The 22,078-nt window shown below is 40.9% G+C and overlaps 1 protein-coding gene across 1 annotated transcript in view; it reads right to left on the bottom strand.

Moving 5' to 3' along the window:
* The window catches only part of PHLPP1 (PH domain and leucine rich repeat protein phosphatase 1), a gene marked incomplete at its 5' end in the record, with an annotated part of 204,807 nt that overhangs the window by 110,364 nt on the left and 72,365 nt on the right, over nt 1-22,078 (bottom strand). The window lies entirely within an intron of this gene.

Below are 22,078 nucleotides of genomic sequence, written 5' to 3'. Positions count from 1 at the left end.
GCCCACGATCGCGGCGCCCCCCGCTGCCACTGCAGGTCCCCGCTGCCTGGGCCGGACGCCTAGGCCAGAGGCGTTAGGCCTGGGCAGGGCCGGAGCCTGCAACCGCGGGGAGCTGGGGGTCCCCTGCCCAGGAGGCCTCAGGCCTGGTCAAGGGGCCGATCCGGTGATTGGTGATCGGAGGGTGATGAGGGTCAACTCCTCTGGCTGAGGCATCAGGCCTGGGTGGGGGGCGGAGCCGGGGATTGGGGGGATATGATGGTCCCCTTGCCCAGGCCTGAAGCCTGGGTCAGAGGCGTCAGGCTTGGGCGGGGGGTGGAGCAAGCGATCAGAGGGAGATGGGGGTCCCCTGCCCAGGCATGATTCCTGGGCCAGAGGCCTCAGGCCTGGGCGGGGGCCAGAGCGGGGGCCAGAGCCAGTGATCGGGGGGAGATGGGGGTCCCCTGTCCAAGCCTGACACCTCTGGCGGAGGCGTGAGGCCTGGGCAAGGGGCCGATCAGGCAATCGGAGGGTGATGGGGGTCAATGCCTGAGGGCTCCCAGTATGTGAGAGGGGGCAGGCTGGGCTGAGGGACACTCCCCCCCCCCCCCACAGCCAGTGCACGAATTTCGTGCACCGGGCCCCTAGTAATAAATAATAATCTATAATAATAAAAGCATAAGATGCTAACTAGACCGAATGACCTTCAGGACAAAGCCAGGGCTGCAAGGGAAGCCCGGGTCCTGGGTGCCAGAGGGAAGCCAGTGCCAGCAGCCGGGAGAAAGAAGGCCTACTCTTGCATGAATTTCATGCATTGGGCCTCTAGTGGATATATAATATCTAAGAGTACTGAAAGGCATGCTAAGAAATAAACAAGGGACAAGTGTCCACAATCAGGACCCAAGCCAGAAATGTTATATTTATTTGGAGGTTTGCCTAGTTGCCAAGGGCTAGCAGAAGACACAAATTCAGGAGAAATTATATTCTTATGAATATTAAAATTAACATAAATACCAAGCATTTTTGATAGATGTCTAATAGCTACTGGAGAAGGAAGCAGGAAGAGCAGCAGCATCAAAAATAGTTATTGAGATGGTCCAAAAGAGTAAACCCTCCCAACACATACCTCTGGGCAGAAATGTTATTAGCAAACAAAACCAGCAGGTCTGAATTTCGCTTTTACTTTCTCCCAGTATATCAGAATGTCTTATAAAATGAGTATTGCTCACTATATAATTTTGCTGGAGCTGAGCCAGAGTGGAGTGTAACAGTGGTCCACCTACTTGAACCTGGTGCCCAGCAACAACCACACAACTAGCACTCTGGTGGACCTGAGAGTTCCTGGGAGTTGTTAGTCCACCAAATGCTAATGCTCCCATAAAGCGGCAGGAAGCCCAGGAGACTTCAAAATAGGTGTTAACTGCCAAAGGCTGCCAGTGAAGGATCAGACCACAGCCACTTGTCCCATTTACACCCAGAGAGGAAGATGCCCAGGTTCCTATCTAAGGACTCCTCCCTATGTGACAGATGCTCTTCCCGTGGGGAAGAGGGGGAGAAAAGAGACTGGGAGGAAAAGTGAAAGGTAAGTGCAAGACTCAGCACAATGGACAATGGGCAACTGGATTTCCAAATTCCAATTTCCATGATTAACATTCTCTAACCAAGGGATCTGATCTAAATTACACACATACACACACACACACACACACACACACACACACACACATGCAAAACAGCCAGCCATTTTATTTAGACACATCAAAGAGCAGCTTGTTAAATTGTCACATTGTGAGTAATTAGAGACTAAAGCAAAAGACGAAAGAAATGCGTAAGGAACAGCCCTTCAGTTCTCCAACTCCATAAAAATCCTAGAGAAAGCCCCAAAACAAAACCCCAGATAGAGTGGACTGAGGCTGGAAGGAATGTATAAAAGGAAAGTAGAGAGACACCAACAGAGACAGGCTTTTTATTCCCCACTTAGAAAAATTCCCAAGAGGCCTGAATAGTCCTGAAGCCTAACGGTAGGATCAGTCTGTCCTTGGAAAGCCCTAAACATCCCAGTCTGAATCAAATCACTCTGGTTTGCTCTGACTGAATTTCAATATCCTTGTTGTCTGTTGACACCCTGGGTGTTCCAGACAGACACACTCTCAGAACTCTGAGGCTGTGTGTAGCAACTGGGCTCTGGGGAACATGGAAATGAATGAGCAATATTTACCTGTGCAGTCACCCAGGTGCACCCTTCTTTGGGTCAGACTTCCTTACTCTATGACATAGGAATTACTTAAGCTCTTTCTGCAAATTCTCAAAGTTCTCAATTCAAAACAATTCCAATTGTCCTATGCTCTCATAAATACTGACGATACCAAAGTGACCAATGCTTGTCAATGTGAAGTTGGATCAGTTGTTGCAACTTGTATTTTAGAAATGTTAACTCTAATTCCCCACAAATTTAAGGCATTTCTTACATGATCCCGGAGCAAAGACAGACAACAAAGACAAGTATGTCAAACTGAGATAGAGACCTGACCACAACAGAAGGTGATTTAAAACATATACATTCTCTTTTTTACTCAGTTGGCACATGGTAATTTGATTAGACTGGACATAGATACCCATAAAACCATTGCCAATAGTTTCCTTGTGCCCACTGTGACTTCTCCCTCCCCCTCCATCCCCACTGAGAGCCTCCCATGCTCAGGCAACCACTGATCTGCTTTCTGCTATTTTTGTCCACATTGTTCAGTATACCAGGAGTTCCTTCTTTTTATGTTTATTTTTTGCTGAATAGCATTCCATTATATGAATATACAATTTTGTTTAACTATTCAGCTGCTGATGGACATTTGGAGTGTTTCCTCTTTTATGGCCATTTTTGACAGAACATTGGTGTACAAGTTCTTGTGTGGGCATATGCTTTTATTTCTCTTGGGTAAACACGAAGGATGGGGATGGCTGGGTTGTACCATTTTACATCCCCATCACTGGGGCAGGAGAGTTCCAGTTGCTTTGACTCTTTGTCAACACTTATAAAGCAACACTTAGAGTGGTGGTATCTCATTATAGATTTAACTTGCCTTTCCCTAATCACTAATGATGCTGATCATCTTCTCAAAAGCTTATCTGAGACCTATATGCCTTCTTTGCTGAAGTGACTAATTCAAATCTTTTGTCCAGTTTTAATTGGATTGAGTCCCTCATATATTCTGAATACAAGTCCTTTGTCAGATATTTTTCCCAGTCTGGCTTGCTTTTTCATTTTTTTAACAGTACTTTGAGAAAGCAAAATTTCAATGTAATGAAGTCCATTGATTTACCTTTTATAATTAATGTTTTTTGTGTTGTATTTAAGAACTCTTTGAGAAACTCAAGGTCACTAAGACTTTCTCCTGTGTTTTCTTCTAGAATTTTATAGTTTTAATTCTAATATTTAGGTCTATGCTTAATTTTATGTTATTTTTATACATAGCAAGAAATAAGTATACTAGAAGGTTCAATTGTCTTTTGTTTGTTTTTTGACAAGAGGCTATCTAAATTTGTTGAAAAAAATCGTGATTCCTATTGAAGTGCTTCGGCACCTGTATCAAAACTGTACTGACCACAGTTGGTTGGGTCAAGTTCTTGATTATTTCTCTTCCACGCATCTATTTGTCTCTCTTCACCTAATATTACATTAACTTGATTACTGCATCTTTATAGTCTTGAAATCAGGTGGCATGAGTCCTCCTCTGTGAAGAACGGCTGTTTTACTTCTTCCATTGCAATCTGTGTGTCTTTTATTCCTTTTCTTGCTTCACTGCACTAGCTAGAACATTCCTTCCATACAATATTGAACAAAAGTAGTGAAAGCAGACATCCTTTCCTTTTTCTAATTGTAATGGGGTAGCGTTCAGTTTTTCACCACTAAAAATACTATTACCTGTATGTTTTCCATAGGTGCCTTTTATCAAACTGAGGAAGTCCCTTCTATTCCTAATTTGATAAATTATTTTCTTTCTTAATCAGAAAGGGTTGCTGAAATTATTCAAGTGCTACTTCTGCCATCTATTGAAGTGATAGTGATCAACTTAATTGCCTCTTAAATGTTGAATAAGTCTTGCTTTTCTGGGATAAAATGCATTTAGCCATGACATATTATCATTTTTACATATGTTGGATTCAATTTCCTAAAACTTTAAAAATTATTACATTTATGTTCATGATAGATTTCAGATTATACTTTTTTCATGTATTTTTCTGGCTTTGGTGTCAGAATTAAGTATTCTTTTCTCTTTACTTTTCTGAAAGAGTTTGAATAAAATTAATATTATTTCTTCCTTAAACATAAAGATACGCCGAAACCGGTTTGGCTCAGTGGATAGAGTGTCGGCCTGTGGACTGAAAGGTCCCAGGTTCGATTCCGGTCAAGGGCATGTACCTGGGTTGCGGGCACATCCCCAGTGGGAAATGTGCAGGAGGCAGCTGATCGATGTTTCTCTCTCATCGATGTTTCTAACTATCTCTCTCCCTTCCTCTCTGTAAAAAATCAATAAAATATATTTTAAAAAAAAACATAAAGATACATCAATAAAGCCCTTTGGACCTGGAGTTTTTTGTTTGTTTTTTAAAATATATTTCTTTATTGATTTCAGAGAGGAAGGGAGGAGAGAGAGATAGAAACATCAATGATTAGAGGGAATCATTGATTGGCTGCCTCCCGCACACCCCCTACTGGGGAACGAGCCCGCAACCCAGGCATGTGCCCTCAGCCGGAATCGAACCTGGGGCCCTTCAGTCCACAGGCTGACGCTCTATCCACTGAGCCAAGCTGGCTAGGGCTGGACCTGGAGTTTTGTTATTGGGAGAGGGGGAGAGAGAGAGAGAGAGAGAGAGAGAGAGAGAGAGAGAGAGAGAGAGAGAGAGAGGTTTTAACTATAATTTACATTTCTTTACTAGAGTTAGGGCTATTCCATTATCTATTTCTTCTTGAGAAAGCTTTGGTAGTTTGACTTTCAAGAAGTTTATCTACTTCACTTAAGATGCCACATAGTTGGCATGAACTTGTTTACAATATTTCCTTATTATCCTTTTCATATCTATAGAATCTATAGTGATGTCACCTCTATCACTCCTGATATTGGTAACCCAATTCTTCTATCTTTTCTTGGTCAGTCTGGTTAGAGCAGCGGTTCTCAACCTGTGGGTCGCGACCCCTTTGGCGGTCGAACAACCCTTTCACAGGGGTTGCCTAAGACCATGCTGCATATCAGATATTCACATTATGATTCATAACAGTAGCAACATTACAGTTATGAAGTAGCACCGAAAATAATTTTATGGTTGCGTCACAACATGAGGAACTGTATTTAAAGGGCCAGAAGGTTGAGAACCACTGGGTTAGAGGATTACCAATTTTATTAAGCTTCTCAAAAAAACAATTTTTGGTTGCATTCTCTATTGTTTCTCTGTTCATAGTTTCATTTATTTCTGTTCTTATCCTTATTCCTTCTTTTACTAATTTGGGGATTTACGTGTATTTTTTCTAGTTTCTTAAGGTATAAACTAAGGTCACCAATTTGAGGCTTTCCTTTTTTGCTAATATAGGCATTTAAGGGCCATATAAACTTCCTTCTAAGCACTGCTTTAGCTGTATTCAAAAAATTCTGATAAATTGTGGTTTCAGGTTCACTAAACTTTGCAGTGTGGAATCTACTGTTAATTCCACCCAGTGTACTTTTCATCTCGACAAGTTCAATTGGGATCTATATGTGTCATACACATACACTCATATACATACAACAAAACATAATTATAATAGTTATTTACATGTCCTTGTCAACTAATTCTATCATTGGTATCATTTCTGTGTCAGTTTCATTTCTTTGAGTTTTGTCCTCATTATAGGTCCTATTTTCCTGATTCTTTGCACACCTGGTAACTTTTCTTAGATGCCTTTTATCTCGTTTAGTGCTGGCTATTTTTATATTTCTATAAATATTATGGAGTTTTGTTCTGGGACACAGTTAAGTTAGTTGGAAATAATTCAGTTCTTACAAGGTTTGCTTTCTAAGACTGGTCATGTGAGACCAGAGCAACCTTAATTCTAGAGCTAACAGTCATATTAGCAAGTCCCCTGACACCCTGTAAATCAGGAGTCACCAACCGGTGGTCCGCGCACCACTAGTGGTCCGTGAGGTCCGAAAGGTTGGCGACCGCTAGTTTAAGAAAACCTTTGAAGCAGCAGTCGCCAATTGGTGGTCCATGGACTGCTGCTGTAAATGATAACACTTCCTTCTGCGGCTGGTGGGAACATGAACTATTCCAGGCCCTGAGCTTCAAGGTTTGTCTGCTCTGCTCATTTTCAGTGGTTTTCTTCCTCCCCCAGCCTTGGGAAGTTGCCACCTTGGGCAGTTCACACACACACACACACACACACACACACACACACACACGATCATGACTCAGCTGGAGGCTCACTGAGGACCCCTTACCCACTCCAGGACCCTGTCTCTGAGCAGGTCTTCCCTCCCTAGCACACTAGTCTGTAAACTCAAGCTGCTTAGCCTCCATGGACTCCAGGCTCTGTCTGCGTTCTCTCATCCGTTAGTTGGTGCTGCCTGATGCCCAGAGTCCAAAAGCTATTACACATGTTTCATCTGATTTTAATAGTTTCGGGTGAAAGAGTATATGCAGTTCCTGTTACACCATCTTGGATGGCATAAGATGCTATTATTTTTAATTTAACTCAGTTTCTAATACCTACTGTTCATTTATTTTTTTCTTTCAAAGTGCTAAATACCAATACATTACTATATTCAAAAATTCAGAGAAGCTCCATAGGGCCAGTGGACTGGAAGAACTATTAGCCATTGTCCAGAAATGGCTCTAAACTATAGCATTCACATAGTTCTTCTTTTCCAATTATTGACTCTACTGAGTATATAAGCAACTTCTAATCTGCTGCCTTACTTTACATTCAATCCTGAAATTAGCTCTCTACCCTTTTTCAAATTAAAGACAGAACTTTGTGGTAAGTCTTTCTCTCTACTCAGAGGTCCTTCTTGACTTCCATATTACAATCTAAATAGTTAAGGCTTCTGAACAAGTCACTTCTGATCAAGTGTCACTGTACCACCTTTCAAAAAAAAATGTAAATAGAACAATAGTTCTGAGTTCATATATCTCTCTACCCTGCCACAAATAGGAGAACTTCATCCTGAATAGACATAACTAAGATAACTGGATTGGGCTACTCTGATGGAAAAATCCTGACTGACAATTCTAAATAAAATAGCCTTCTTTGTCAACTCAAGTGGGAGCAGGGCAGATTATTATAATAATTGCTTCTGACACGGTGGTTCTAAAAGTGTGGTCCTAGGACCAGAGTTGCCTAGAAACTTATTAGAAATGGAAATTCTCAGGCCCCCACCCCAGAGCTATTGACTCTGCCTCTCTGGAGGTGCAGCCAGCAATCTGTTTTAACAAGCCCTATATAAACAGGGGTCTGGATCAAAGAACAGAGAGTTCATTGTGAGGCTTAGACAAATTCCTCCATCTTTTCAAATAAGAGCCTGGGTTTTGTTCTTTTCTTTTTTCTTTACCTTTCTTCTCTTCTGTGGCTTAAAGTCCTACATTTAACTATCATTCCACAAGATGAGAGAATTTTAACTTCTGAGGGGGGAAAAAAATATAGTCAAGAAAACCACTAATTTGGATATCACTAACTTAGAATTCTGAACAGAAGCTTTTGGGTTTTGTTTTGTTTTTTTTGTTTGTTTGTTTTAATATATCTTATTGATTCTTTTACAGAGAGGAAGGGAGAGGGATAGAGTTAGAAATATCGATGAGAGAGAAACATCAATCAGCTGCCTCCTGCACACCTCACACTGGGGATGTGCCCACAACCAAGGTACATGCCCTTGACCAGAATCAAACCTGGGTCCCTTCAGTGTGCACGCCATACTCTATCCACTGAGCCAAACCGGCTAGGGCAACCAGAAGCTTTTGAAACTGAAGTCTACCTCTGTCTTATCTATCAGCAGGAAATATTACTAAATAAATTAATAAATATGACTAGAAGAAGTGTTTATTTATGTAAGGGAAACTACAATGTGTTTCATTAACACAATTAGCTCATATATGATGTAAACAGAAGATGATATCAGTATCATATGTCTATGTGTTGGTTCACAAGTATTGACTGAGGCAAGGGAAGCCAGAATAATGGAAATAGAATGGTAACTTTCAAAAACAAAGGAAATATCACACAATAAATGCACTGTCTCAGTGCCCTAAAGCCAGCATTTCCACTCCTCTTTTATTGGACACTTTTAATATTCCCTAAGGCAACTCAACTTCCAGCCACACTGCCTGCCTAGGTTGTCTAAGTGATCTCCTGAGGTGCCCTATTATTTTTGTTAGTATTCTGGTTATACAGATGCATGGAGTTAGAATCCGGCCCTTCCCCAACTCCATTTTCTCATAAACCTTTTTCAGAATTTTCAGCAACATACATACATTAGCAGAAACACCTATTTTAACTAAAGGACCATTGAAAAAACAAATAAGTACTAATTTAGTTGCTGCCAATTGCATGTCTTTGCTAAATATATCCTAGTGCAGTGATGGCGAACCTATGACACGAGTGTCAGAGGTGACATGCAAACTCATTTTTTTGGTTGATTTTTCTTTGTTAAATGGCATTTAAATATATAAAATAAATATCAAAAATATAAGTCTTTGTTTTACTATGGTTGCAAATATCAAAAAATTTCTATATGTGACACGGCACCAGAGTTAAGTTAGGGTTTTTCAAAATGCTGACATGCCGAGCTCAGAAGGTTCGCCATCACTGGCCTAGTGTCTACTATTGGAGCAGTTTAAAAACAGGTCCACAAGTTTCTTCAAATTCTTCCCTTCAGAAGGTGGACCCTAATGTGACTCCCTGGCCTGTGGACTGTAGTGAGGGACTTGCTTCTAACAAGCACAATGTGGCAGACTGGAAGGCTGCCTGGGACTTCGGAGGCCAGGTAGGAAAGGGCACATATACAGCTTCCTCTTTGCTCTCTCTAGGACCAGTCCCTCTGGGGAAGCCAGCTTCCATGTGATCAGGACATTCTGGGAACCCTAAGAAAAGGCCAACAAGGTGAGGAACTAAATCTGAAAACAGCCAGCAAGGAACTGAGCCCTCTTTTAGCAGCCACGTGAGCAAGCCATACTAGTATACGATGTAGATCCTCCAACCCTTGCCAAGTCCAGAGAGCGTGGCTCCCAGGACTTCATGACAGTCTCCAACCAGAACTACCCAGCTAAGCCTACACCTGAATTCCTGACTTAGAGAAACTATAAGATAATAAATGTGTGGTGTTTTAAGCCACAAAGGTTTGATGCAATAACTAATACAACTTTACTATATTGATTTCACTCAGTTCTACTTATCTGAACATATTAAAATAATATGTCCCTAAAATAATCTGTAAAAGTATTTACAAGGCTTTATATAAACTGGTGAAGGTCTACTATAATACAAAATAGTCAAAAATATAAACAGCACATTAAGCAATCATAATTTCCAAAACTTTAAAGAATGAAAATATTCATGATATGGCACCAAAAACTAAGAAAGCTCGATCACTACATAAACATTAACGAAAGAATTTACCAGGTCCCTGGAGCTGAAAATTGACAGGAATGAGTGAAAGTACTCAACTCTCACCTCACCTTACCAGCTTAGGCTGATAAAACTCTAAAGCATGTTTCTTATTGCATATAAATCCTTAAATCCTTCTTGACTACCTCCAGTGACAGACTGAATTAAATGACTTGCCGAGGGTCATTTGAAGAGCTGGCAGAAGGATTTAAATGGCCCCATAACAAGGTCTACAGACCTGAGCACTGAACTGGCACCTGGGAATCTTGTCTGGGAGCTGAGAGGCTGAATGAGCTCAGCAAGGCGTGCTGGCAGGAGCTTGGAAACAGATTTCAGACTAGTCACTTTTAGCTAATGGAAATGACAGCCAGCTGCTAAATAGATTTGGAGAGGGTTAATTTATGCGTCAGATCAAAAAATATATAGTCAACTGCCCAGTAAATCTTGCTTCTTATTGACAGCTACTCAATTTGATCAGGTTTATTTATATCTCCCAAATTACTGTAGACTCTCAAATTACTGTACGCCTGAGAAATGTCATGCCCTGAACCTTTCTCTAATCTCTAAATTCTTGAATACATACCACTAGAGCTTATAATGTTAATTAAAACAGTACCTGGAAAATGTGAGCTATCCCTTCATGCTCTTACAGATTCTGTAAACAGAGGCCAAAGTAATTTAAAAGGGGGGAAAAAATCAACCAAAGCAATATACTATCACTAATAGTTTTAGCAAGAAAACTATTACTAATATAACTAATACAAACTACAGTAAAATTAGCCATGAACTCAACAAATCTGAAAAATCACAGTAGTGAAGATTACCATGGCTGGACATTGTGTGTTACTACGTAGCAAACCATAATAAATTAAAATGCTTAAGGGAAATGCAGAATGAAGATAAGTTACAGCAGATGGCCTCAAACTTTAGCATGCACCAAAATCACCTGGAAGGCTTGCTAAAGACACACTGCAGGCTCCACTCCCCACTCCTCCCGAAGTTTCTGATTCAGTAATTCTGGGAAGGGGCATGAGATTCTGCTGATGCTGCAGGTCTGAGGAGCATTTGATACCCACTCAGTTACAGTATTAGATTAACATGTCTTTTTGACCTGATGGACTAGCAGCATTTGGTTTATTAACCTTGACTAAAGAAGCAAGTGAATCAAGTTGGGGAGAAGATGAGACAACTGGGAATGAACTTGAGAGCAAGCAGGTGCTACCTTTTTTTATTCCTTCCTTCCCTTATCCCCTGACCTCATAAGAAACTAGATTCACTTCTCAGATATCTTTAAAGATCCACCCCACACACACACACACTCCATCATCAAAGTAAGTTTTTAGTTGTCTATCTGGTGCTCACATCTCTTCTTGGGGTGTGTATTTAGAGAAGCTATTTTTTTCAAATGTGGGTTTCATTATAATTTTGCATTCATGGACACCGTAACTCTCTGCTTTATGAGATCCTTCAGGTCAGTTCTAGGAGCAATATATAGTTAGCTGGTGTGGCCTCCCCTTCTTAACTTCATATTTGGTAACGAAAACACACTTGAAAAATTTCATGAAGTCCTTCGCTGGTCAATTCACTGTTTTTGTCATCTGTGATATCCCAGAAATGATAGTCTTGTTTCTCCTGTGCATAACTTCAGACCATACTATAAGAGTAATTTCGACACAGCCAGTTGGCCTGGAGGTCAAATCCCCCCAGTATTAACTACAACAATCAAGGCTTAACTACAACAAGACTGCGCACAAAGACCACTAGGGGGTGCACCAAGAAAGCATAAAAAAAATGCGGAGACAAAGAAACAGGACAAAATTGTCAATGGAAGATATAGAGCTCAGAACCACACTTTTAAGGTCTCTCAAGAACTGTCTAGAAGCCGCCGATAAACTTAATGAGATCTACAAGAAATCTAATGAGACCCTCGATGTTATGATAAAGAACCAACTAGAAATTAAGCATACACTGACTGAAATAAAGAATACTATAGAGACTCCCAACAGCAGACCAGAGGAGCGCAAGAATCAAGGCAAAGATTTGAAATGCGAAGAAGCAAAAAACACCCAACCAGAAAAGCAAAATAAAAAAAGAATCCGAAAATGCGAAGATAGTGTAAGGAGCCTCTGGGACAGCTTCAAGCGTACCAACATCAGAATTATAGGGGTGCCAGAAGATGAGAGAGACCAAGATATTGAAAACCTATTTGAAGAAATAATGACAGAAAACTTCCCCTACCTGGTGAAAGAAATAGACTTACAACTCCAGGAAGCGCAGAGAACCCCAAACAAAAGGAATCCAAAGAGGACCACACCAAGACACATCATAATTAAAATGCCAAGAGCAAAAGATAAAGAGAGAATCTTAAAAGCAGCAAGAGAAAGAAAATCAGTTACCTACAAGGGGGTACCCATACGACTGTCAGCTGATTTCTCAACAGAAATTTTGCAGGCCAGAAGGGAGTGGCAAGAAATATTCAAAGTGATGAATACCAAGAACCTACAACCAAGATTACTTTATCCAGCAAAGCTATCATTCAGAATTGAAGGTCAGATAAAGAGCTTCACAGATAAGAAAAAGCTAAAGGAGTTCATCACCACCAAACCAGGATTATATGAAATGCTGAAAGGTATCCTTTAAGAAGAGGAAGAAGAAGAAAAAGGTAAAGATACAAATTATGAACAACAAATATGCATCTATCGACAAGTGAATCTAAGAATCAAGTGAATAAATAATCTGATGAACAGAATGAACTGTTGATTATAATAGAATCAGGGACATAGAAAGGGAATGGACTGACTATTCTTCGGGGGGAAAGGGGTGTGGGAGATGCGGGAAGAGACTAGACAAAAATCGTGCACCTATGGATGAGGTCAGTGGGTGGGGAGTGAGGGCGGAGGGTGGGGTGGGAACTGGAAGGAGGGGAGTTATGGGGGGAAAAAAGAGGAACAAATGTAATAATCTGAACAATAAAGATTTAATTTAAAAAATAAATAAAAATGTCATCTAAAAAAAAAAAAAAGAACATTCAAAAAAAAAAAAGAGTAATTTCACCATTCTCTTGAATTTTCTTTCTCATTTGATGAGCAAATATTTCCTTGGCTAGAAAAATCAATGAAAGAGTTTCACTAATTTTTTGTTGTCATTTCTGTTATAATGGATGGTAGACTTCTTCAGATCCATATGTTTGTTAAACTTCTGCCTTATTCAACATTCTTAAATTACCTACAACTTCTATTTTCTGGCTAAAACCATCACTTTGGTGGACTTCAGAATTTTCAACACCTGCTTGCCCAGGTGGCTTTATTTTGTGGCACTTCTCCACAAAGAATACTGTTAAAGGCACAAGCATTAAAGCGCACAACACCAGGAATGAGGGGTAATAGCTGAACTTTGCTGAAATAATGACGCTGGGCCGCAGGCCTCAGGAATGACAAAATCTTAAATCTGAGAATGCCTAAGGTCCAGTGTACCCCTATTTACTCTGACTGCTCTCAAAATAACATAAGCACTACCTCCTATAGATGAAAATTGTGACTTGTGTCAGAGGTGATGCATACCGCTGTGGGTGTGGAAATCAGGATGATGAAACTAGACAGCTTCAAAGCTCCAGCTGGGTCAAGTTTTCACTGTGAGATGCTTTCATTAGGAGTATTGTGATTTCCAGCCAGGTGCACACACCATCATAAATAGCAAAATTAAAATTCTAAAGTCAAGCAGAATGAATTTTGGATAATTCACATTATCTCTTTATCCTAAGACATAATAAAACAAACAAATAAAAACAAAACAACAGACAACTACATTTCATTTTCCTTTGCTGTGAAGAACACTTCAGCCAAGATGACTTGAAAAAGTGACAATGTCCACACAATTACACAGGACACAATCTGATTCAAACTTCTTTTCCACTGTAGTTCTCCCTTTAAGACAGGGCTAGAGTTTACTTACCCCTTTAGAATACATACCGATAATGTTTAAGTTTGACTTTTACAAAACAAGAACAAAGATTTCAAGAGCAAAACAATTTCCTAAAAACATTATTTTCCTCTTGTCTCTACTGCATTGGATAATATTCCATTGACAACCCTGCTCTCTATGAAGCTGATTCCATTAAGAAGGGTTGAGTCGAGATTCAAAATTCTAGAACTGACCTAAAGAACTATCTTGTATAACCATCACCTCAGAAACGTCTACAATTCACCCATTCCAAACGGATGCTATCTCTCAATTTATTAGGAATCTCTAAAACATTACAGAATCTCCCATTATTAACACATTCTTATGATGTACCTATAGGAAACTTCAGGATCTTCATTTCAAACCTTCTCAGAAGCACACACAAAATCCTTAAATTATTTTCAATTATTTTAAATAATAATTATTATTCAAAGATTAAAGGGAAAAGGAATAAACAACAAAATAACTATAAACCTGCTTTTTTGGTAGTATTATACACATTTTGATGAATTTTTTCAATTTACAAATAATTTACATGTTGTAATCATAACACGCACACCATTTTATATCCTGCTTTATCCTCTCCAAATTACATCATACACATTTTTCCAAGCTGTCAGTCTTTTAAGCTTAAAGATTTGGAAAATACTACATAAGTTATCATTTGTTTATCCATTTCCCCACTATTGACAATTATTTCTGAATTCTCATTCTATAAATTGCTAAACCAAAGTGCATGACTTTTTTTTAACAACTCCTAATCCCTTTAATATCATCAATTCTTTCTAGTAGTTCTAAATCAGCTATAAATTAAAATAAGCCAAAATAAGCATGCTTCTACTACTGAATATTTTCCCCAGAATAAAAGACTAACATTTCCAGACATCCTAAGAACATATGTGTGCAGAGTGGCTACAGTGTTTGGACAGGGCAAAGTCCTCTCATTGCCACGTGCAAGTCCCAGCTTGGAGGGCAGAGCCCTCCCAGCACAATTACAGTCAACAGTTATAGTTGTAAGCTTGAACCTATGGTCCGAACATGGCCCCACATGTCTGAGTGATGTGGGTTAGATCGAGTTCAGGTACATGTAATTGAGTAGAATCGAAACCCACGAGAATGTTGTAAACATCTTGACCACGCCCTTACTTTGCCTTGTGGAATCTGGCTATAAAATAAAGACAGGGCTTGTAGTCCATGGCGCTGTCTCTCCATCAGAGAGGGCAGCGTCCCACCCAGCCTCAGCTTTATTCTGTTGTCTGTCTTTTCTAATCCTTCACCGCCCCCACTCAGGTTCACCTTTGGCTGTGCTGGTGCAGCACACATATGAAAGAAGAAAATAGCACAATAAGCTATATTAGTAATAAAAATTAACCCACATCCTCAACCCATGATGAAAATAGATTTCATATTGTTGATACCAGTATGTGTTTGAATAAGATGTGTGAAATCACTACTTTTTAAAGACTGATTAAAAGAAAATAGACTAAAAAAGTAAAAGAGGAAAAAAAAACTATAATTTTTCTGGTGAAAACCTTTGTATTAGTGCATAGATTACTGCACATTCTAATTTTAGCGAGTATTCTATAGTTTTTCCTCTCTGCTCCCCCTCAAAAAAAAAAAAAGAAAAAAAAAAGGATCATTAGTCCCTGATTGTAACTATACGGAGTAGCAAAACACTTAGCAATGGATTTTTTTAAAAATTCTAGAACCCGCCCTAACTGGTTTAGCTCAGTGGAGAGAGCGTCGGCCTGCGGACTCAAGGGTCCCAGGTTCAATTCCGGTCAAGGGCATGTACCTTGGTTGCGGGCACATCCCCAGTGGGGAGTGTGCAGGAGGCAGCTGATTGATGTTTCTCTCGCATCTATGTTTCTGACTCTCTCTATCCCTCTCCCTTTCTCTCTGTAAAAAAATCAATAAAATATATTAAAATATAAAAAAAAAACAAAACACTCCAGAACACCCTTCCATGCACAATTTTCGTGCACCAGGCCTCTAGTAAAAACATACTTAATTAGTCTTTTAGATCTAGGATACTGACTTAAGTCCTTGGTGACCTGATGCTAGAGCATTTCTAACAGATACCACACAGGCAGCCAGTTCTCAAGAAGACTGATTCTGAGCAGAAGCTGGAAAAGCAGAGTGGCTCTGAGAGTAGCATATGATCCATCTTTTACTGAAAATTAGTCTTAGAATCCTAAACTATCTGTGTTAGCTGCCTATGTCTGCCAAACTACCCCAAATTGGATAGTTTAATGCAACAGAAATTTATTTGCTCACAGTTCTGGAGTGTAGAAGTCTGAAATCAAGATGTCAGTAAGCTGGTTCCTTCTGGAGGTTCTGAGGAGAGGCACACTGTCCCAAGCCTCTCCCCTAACTTTTGGTGGTTGTAGGCAATCCTTCATACTCCCTGGCTTGTGGCAGCATGCTGACAATCTTTGCCTGTCTTCACTTTGCCTTCTTCTCTATGTGTATCTCTTCGTATCTTATAAGGATCTGATCTTAACTAATTACATCTGCAAAGACCCTAAGTTCACATTCTGAGGTTCTAGGTGGACAAGAATTTTGGGACGACAACCTACCACACTATTAATCTCTGATCTAAACAAATCTAACTTTATTTAATAATTAAATATTTACAGTACTACCTTTCTTTAGTATTGTCATAATGTATGTTCAATACAATGCAGTGAGTATATTAAGTTTACAATAAAAGTTACTAGTACTTAATCATGAAATATCACCGTAACAAGATCAAGCAATTATTGCTAGCACAGCTCTACAAAGATTGCTAGGTACAATACGACATTTTGACTTTTAAATGTTAAAGGCCAATGCCCTGGCAGATAAAAGTATCATGTCTCCAAGCACTATATCTGAAAATTCAAACTACTAAAGATACATGAAGCATTCTGTGATTTTTGTTGGTAGTAGGGTGATGACTTGGCTCAAATCCCATGATTGGAATATTAGTAGACTAACCCATATTAGCACTTCACTTCTAAGTTAAACAAACCTCAGTGTTTACTTAACTGTCTTCAAGAGAAGCTCTTAACACTTGAAGAGGACTGAAAAACTATGAAGATTAACCCTGCAGACTATCACAGTATTAAATATTTTTCTAGACAATTTTATATATTTTTCCTACCTACTCACAACTCCAAATAAAGCCAGCATCCATCTTTTAAATAAACCAGTGGATGAAGAATCAAAATGCCAACACATGTACAAACAATTTTAATAATATTTGTAAAACACTAAATAGAACATACTTATTTAGCATACAGATTCACTAGTATTAACCTTTCCGTCTTTTGTTAGTTCAAAAATCATGCCATTCTTCTTCATATTCTCAGAGGATCTAGAGACCAATGACAAACACACAGCAGGCATTCAATAAAGTCTAAACAAATTAACTGAAATAACTGGAGATAAGAAAATATAAACTACTTGCAGGGATAAGAAAATTTCAATTTATATATGGCATTTTCTACTAATAAGCTGGATATTTTTAAAACGTCCTCAATAACCTAAGATAAAAAGGCAATATAACCTGAAGAAGAACAGTTTAGCTAGTAGACTTTTTAGAAATAAGTATGGATGTATAATCAAATCTATTACATAACTTGTCATCATACACACAAAATATTAAATTTAAAACTTTTTGTATTTTTAGTAGCACAGGAAAACTAGTTATGAATTCAAATTATATACTACAGTGATCAAAGACAAGCATAAAACTTTCTAAGAGACTACAAATACACAAAATCCATCCATTTCTCTTTTTTTCCCATCACTTTCTTATGATACCATAAACCTTTCATTCTCTACATTTTTCACTATTAATGATGACTAACTCCTTTAGGAAGGCATTCTTAACTTTTTCATTCACTCAGCTCCTGTTTATCAGCCTCTGCTTATCTGCATCTGGGCTTGCAGGTTAAACTGGAGAGGAGACTTCTCCAGCACTGACCAGAGGACAAAATGTTGCTCACCTCTGAAAGTGAATGCCCGCTGGAGCCGTCCTAGAGCATTACCTCACACATGGGACTCTCTCTTCCTCCCACAGAGCAGAAATAGAATTCTGGAATACACTGCTGAATCAATGATTTCTAAATGCTCACCTCAGAATAATCCACAGATACAAATGTCTTAATCCTATTTTAGTTTATAAACTATGTGGTACAACCATGGCATCTTCTTGTTTATGCTTCTACCCCAGAAATCACAAGCCTTACAACAAAAGCTTAATACATACAACTGATATTGACTTAAAATTTTAACCTTATCCCTTAATTTTATGTCCTCGAGTTTTAGAGTAAATAGAATAATCAGTGGGAAATATAATTTCCTAGACAAACTAAGATTGATTATAATTAATAAGGACATTCCTTGACCATCACTATCTCTTATGTTTTGCCAATTACTGTTACAAAGATTTCCTTTTCATATGATAACAAAGAAAATAATTTTTTGGTTGCATACTATAATAATTCCTAAAGATTATTAACTTGAAGAATACCTGATTAATATACTCATCTTGCACTAAACCAGAAGATTTCATTATGAAAGAAAGGAAAATTTTATTATGAAAAAAGGACTTTAAACTAAAAGCTAATAACTTTTGGGTAAATAGCATACTGATTTAAACTAATTCCTGATGAAATGAGTGTTCATGTCAAGGTTTTTATTACTTGGAGTTTCCTCATAGAGCTTCTATCTTTGTCTTATCTCCTGTAGACAACACTTCAGCTCACATAATCCCAAACAAATTTATAGGGAAAATAAAACTATACTTAAGAGCTTTAGAGTTAAAGAACATAATCTCATACTAAGATCTGAAGGCAAAGCTCTGTTTAGATAAATAAGAAATTATAAATTTCAAAACAGATGTTAAGCTAATCCTCATAGATATCATTTCAACATTACAAACAACATTTAGATAGTCCAACTGCAGACAGAAGTAGTAAATACACAATACACTGACAAATACTTATCTTTTTAACGCCCTACAAAATATCTGCCTTGGAAATATCTATCTTTTGGAAGAAAGGAGTTTTCTCAAAATTATACTACCAATACAAATGACCCCTTCCCCCAAAGAATCAACTAACCAAATTAAGAGGCTATTCTGAAAGTATAATATATTTTCACCAGTCCCACTGCTAAAACCATTTTTATACCTTACAAGAGGCCCGGCGATCAGGGCTGATCTGTGGCGTGACTAGCGGGGCAATCAGGGGGGTTCCCCTGCTGGCACCCATCTTGGCCAGCCTGGCGCCGCCTGCTTGCCGGCCCCGCCCCCCACCACCGCTGCTGGTCTCCTCCCTTGGGCGCTGTCCTCTGTGAGGTGACCAGAGGGGCAATTGGGGGGCCCCAGCTGGCACCCGCCTTGACTGGCCTGGGACCTACAGGTGGAGGGCAGCTCTTGCATTGAGCGTCTACCCCCTGGTGGTCAGTGCACATCATAGCAATTGGCCGTTCGGTCGATTTGCATATTAGGCTTTTATTATATAGGACTAGAGGCCCGGTGCACAAAAACTTGTGCACTCGGGGGGGAAGGGGAGGGTCCCTCAGCCTGGCCTGTGCCCTCTCGCAGTCTGGGGCCCCTCAGGAGATAATGCCCTGCTGGCTTAGGCCTGCTCCCGGGTGGCAGAGGGCAGGCCCAATCCCTAGGTGCAGCCCCTGGTCGGGCTCAGAGCAGGGCCGATTGAGGAGTTGGGGTGCCGCCCCCTGTCATGCACAGAGCAGGGCGGATCAGGAGGTTGTGATGCCACCCTCAGTCACGCTCAGGGTAGGGCCGATTGGGGGGTTGGGGCACCGCCCCCTGTCACACTCAAGGAAGGGTCGATGGGGAGGTTGCGGCGCCACCCCCTGTCACGCACAGAGCAGGGCCAATCAGGGGGTTGAGGCGCTGCCCCCTGTCACTCACAGAGCAGGGCCCATCAGGGGGTTGAGGAGCTCCCCCCTGTCACTCACAGAGTAGGGCCGATAGGGGAGTTGGGGCACTGCCACTCTCACACTCAGGGCAGGGCCGATGGGGAGGCTATGGCTCTACCCCATCACACACAGAGCAGGGCCCTTGCGGGGGGGGGGGGGGGGATGGGGCACCGCCCTCTATCACCCACAGAGCAGGGCTGATCAGGGGGTTGGGGCGCCGCCACTCTCACACTCAGGGCAGGGCCGATGGGGAGGTTATGGCTCTACCCTGTCACACACAGAGCAGGGCCCATGGTAGGTGGGTTGGGGTGCCGCACCCTGTCACACACAGAGCCGCAGGGCGATCAGGGGGTTGGGGAGCTCCCCCCGTATCAGGCACAGAGCAGGGCGGATAGGGGGGTTGTGGCCCCGCCCCCTGTCACACACAGAGCCACAGGGCGATCAGGGGGTTTGGGTGCTGCCCCCTGACACACTGATCCCGGTGCCGGGAGGCCTCTGGGCTCCGCTGATCCCGGTGCTGGGAGGCATATTACCCTTTTACTATATAGGATAGAGGCCTGGTGCATGGGTGGGGCTGGCTGGTTTGCCCTGAAGGGTGTCCTGGATCAGGGTGGGGGTCCCCACTGGGGTGCCTGGCCAGCCTGGGTGAGGGGATGATGGCTGTTTGCAGCTGGTCACACACCCTTCAGGGTGGGGGTCCCCACTGGGGTGCCTGGCCAGACTGGATGAGGGGATGATGGCTGTTTGCAGCTGGTCACACACACTTCAGGGTGGGGGTCCCCACTGGGGTGCCTGGCCAGTCTGGGTGAGGGGCTGAGGGCTGTTTTCAGGCTGGCGGGTGACTGAAGCTCCCAACTGCTCCTTTTTTTCTTTTTTTTTTTTATTCTGGGCCAGCTTTAGCTCTAGCTCCAGCTCTGAGATCCTGGCTCGGTGAAAGCAGGTTTCTGGGGTTTTGTTTAGCTTCTATATTTGTAACTATATTTCAAACTGCAGGCTCAGAGGCCAGCAAGGCAGGCGTGGAACGTTGGTTTCCTCTGTCACTGAAGCAAGCAAGCCTCATGTTAGTTTCAGGCTGCCTGGCTGCCGGCCGCCATCTTGGTTGGCGGTTAATTTGCATATTGCCCTGATTAGCCAATGGGAAGGGTAGCGGTTGTACGCTAATTACCATGTTTCTCTTTTATTAGACAGGATACCTAAAAATGGGGAAAGCAGGAAAAATGAAAAAAAGTATCTATAGTAATAAAAGGGTAACATGCTAACTAGACCAGATGTCATTGTGGATGTCCTTCCTGATGATTTCTGGATGTCCTTCCCAAGGGAAGCCAGCCCGGATCTTGGATGCCTGCGAGCAGCCCGAGGGAAGCCAGCCTGGGTCCCAGGTGCCTGCCGGCAGCCAGAGGAAGGAAACAACCTGGGTCCTGGGTGCCGGAGGGAAGCCAGAGCCGACAGCCAGGGGGAAGGAAAGGCTACTTTTGCACGAATTTTCATGCATCAGGCCTCCAGTAAATAATAATACCAGAAAGAAATAACACAGAAGGAATAACTTTCTTTCTGAGTCTATCAATAAATCTTGTTTGGAATCACTATGAGAAACCAGTCTAAAAGGAAGAAATAGGAAGGAGTCAGGTAATAGAAATTACTGCTTTTCCTGATAGACGTAAGTAAATTTTATCTACCAATTCTCCATTCTTCCAAGCATGGATAATCAGACTCAAGGATGACCTCAAAGGTTGAGGATATTTCTTGTGTTTAACAAAAAGACATGACTACTGAGGGGAAAGACACTATGTGAAACTCTTGAGCTTAAGTTTGTGTATTGTTTTCTCTACAGATGCATGAAAAGAACAGGATGGGCAAGCAGAAAAACCAGTTTGTTGGCAACTTAGGATACTATAAACTAGCAGAAATAGACCAATCATTATTCTATTAAGAAAGACTTTAAAGTCATTATTTGCAGGAAAGACTGAAGTAGATAAAACTTTTTTAAAAAAGCAATTCTGGCTATACATATGAATGGAGGAGGGCGAAGGAATTTTAACCTCTACCTCGCACCATAAGTAGACATTAACATTGGAGAATATCTCTATGACCTTAACACAGGCAAAGATTTCTTACATAGGACAAAAAGGAGTCATCGTAAGAAAAAGGTGGACATATTAAAATGCATCCAAACTCAGAATGTCTGCCATCAAAAGACACCATTAAGAAAGTGAAAAAAGCACCCCTGGCCAGTGTGGTTATGATTCGAGTGTCAGCCCATGCACCAATGGTTCAAGGGTTCGATTCCAGATCAAGGGAATACACCTGGATTGCAGGTTCTATCCCCAGCCTCATTCTGGACAAATGAGGGAGGCACCAATAGATGTGTTGCTCTCACACTGATGTTTCTTTCTTTCTCCCTCCTTTCCCCTCACTCCCTTCTATTCTCTCCAGAAATCAATAGAAAATATATCCTCTGGTGAGGATTAACAAAACAAAAAAACAAAAAAGAAAAAAGAAAAAAAAAAGAGAGAAAGAAAAGCAAAACACAGAATAAAAAAAACAACTACACTGTAACATATCTAACTAACTAAGGGC

Source organism: Myotis nattereri (genome assembly GCF_964212035.1).
Source record: "Myotis nattereri genome assembly, chromosome: 8".
NCBI classification, from domain to species: domain Eukaryota; kingdom Metazoa; phylum Chordata; class Mammalia; order Chiroptera; family Vespertilionidae; genus Myotis; species Myotis nattereri.
Note: the sequence above shows the minus strand (reverse complement) of the source record. Positions and strands in the feature narration are given on the sequence as shown.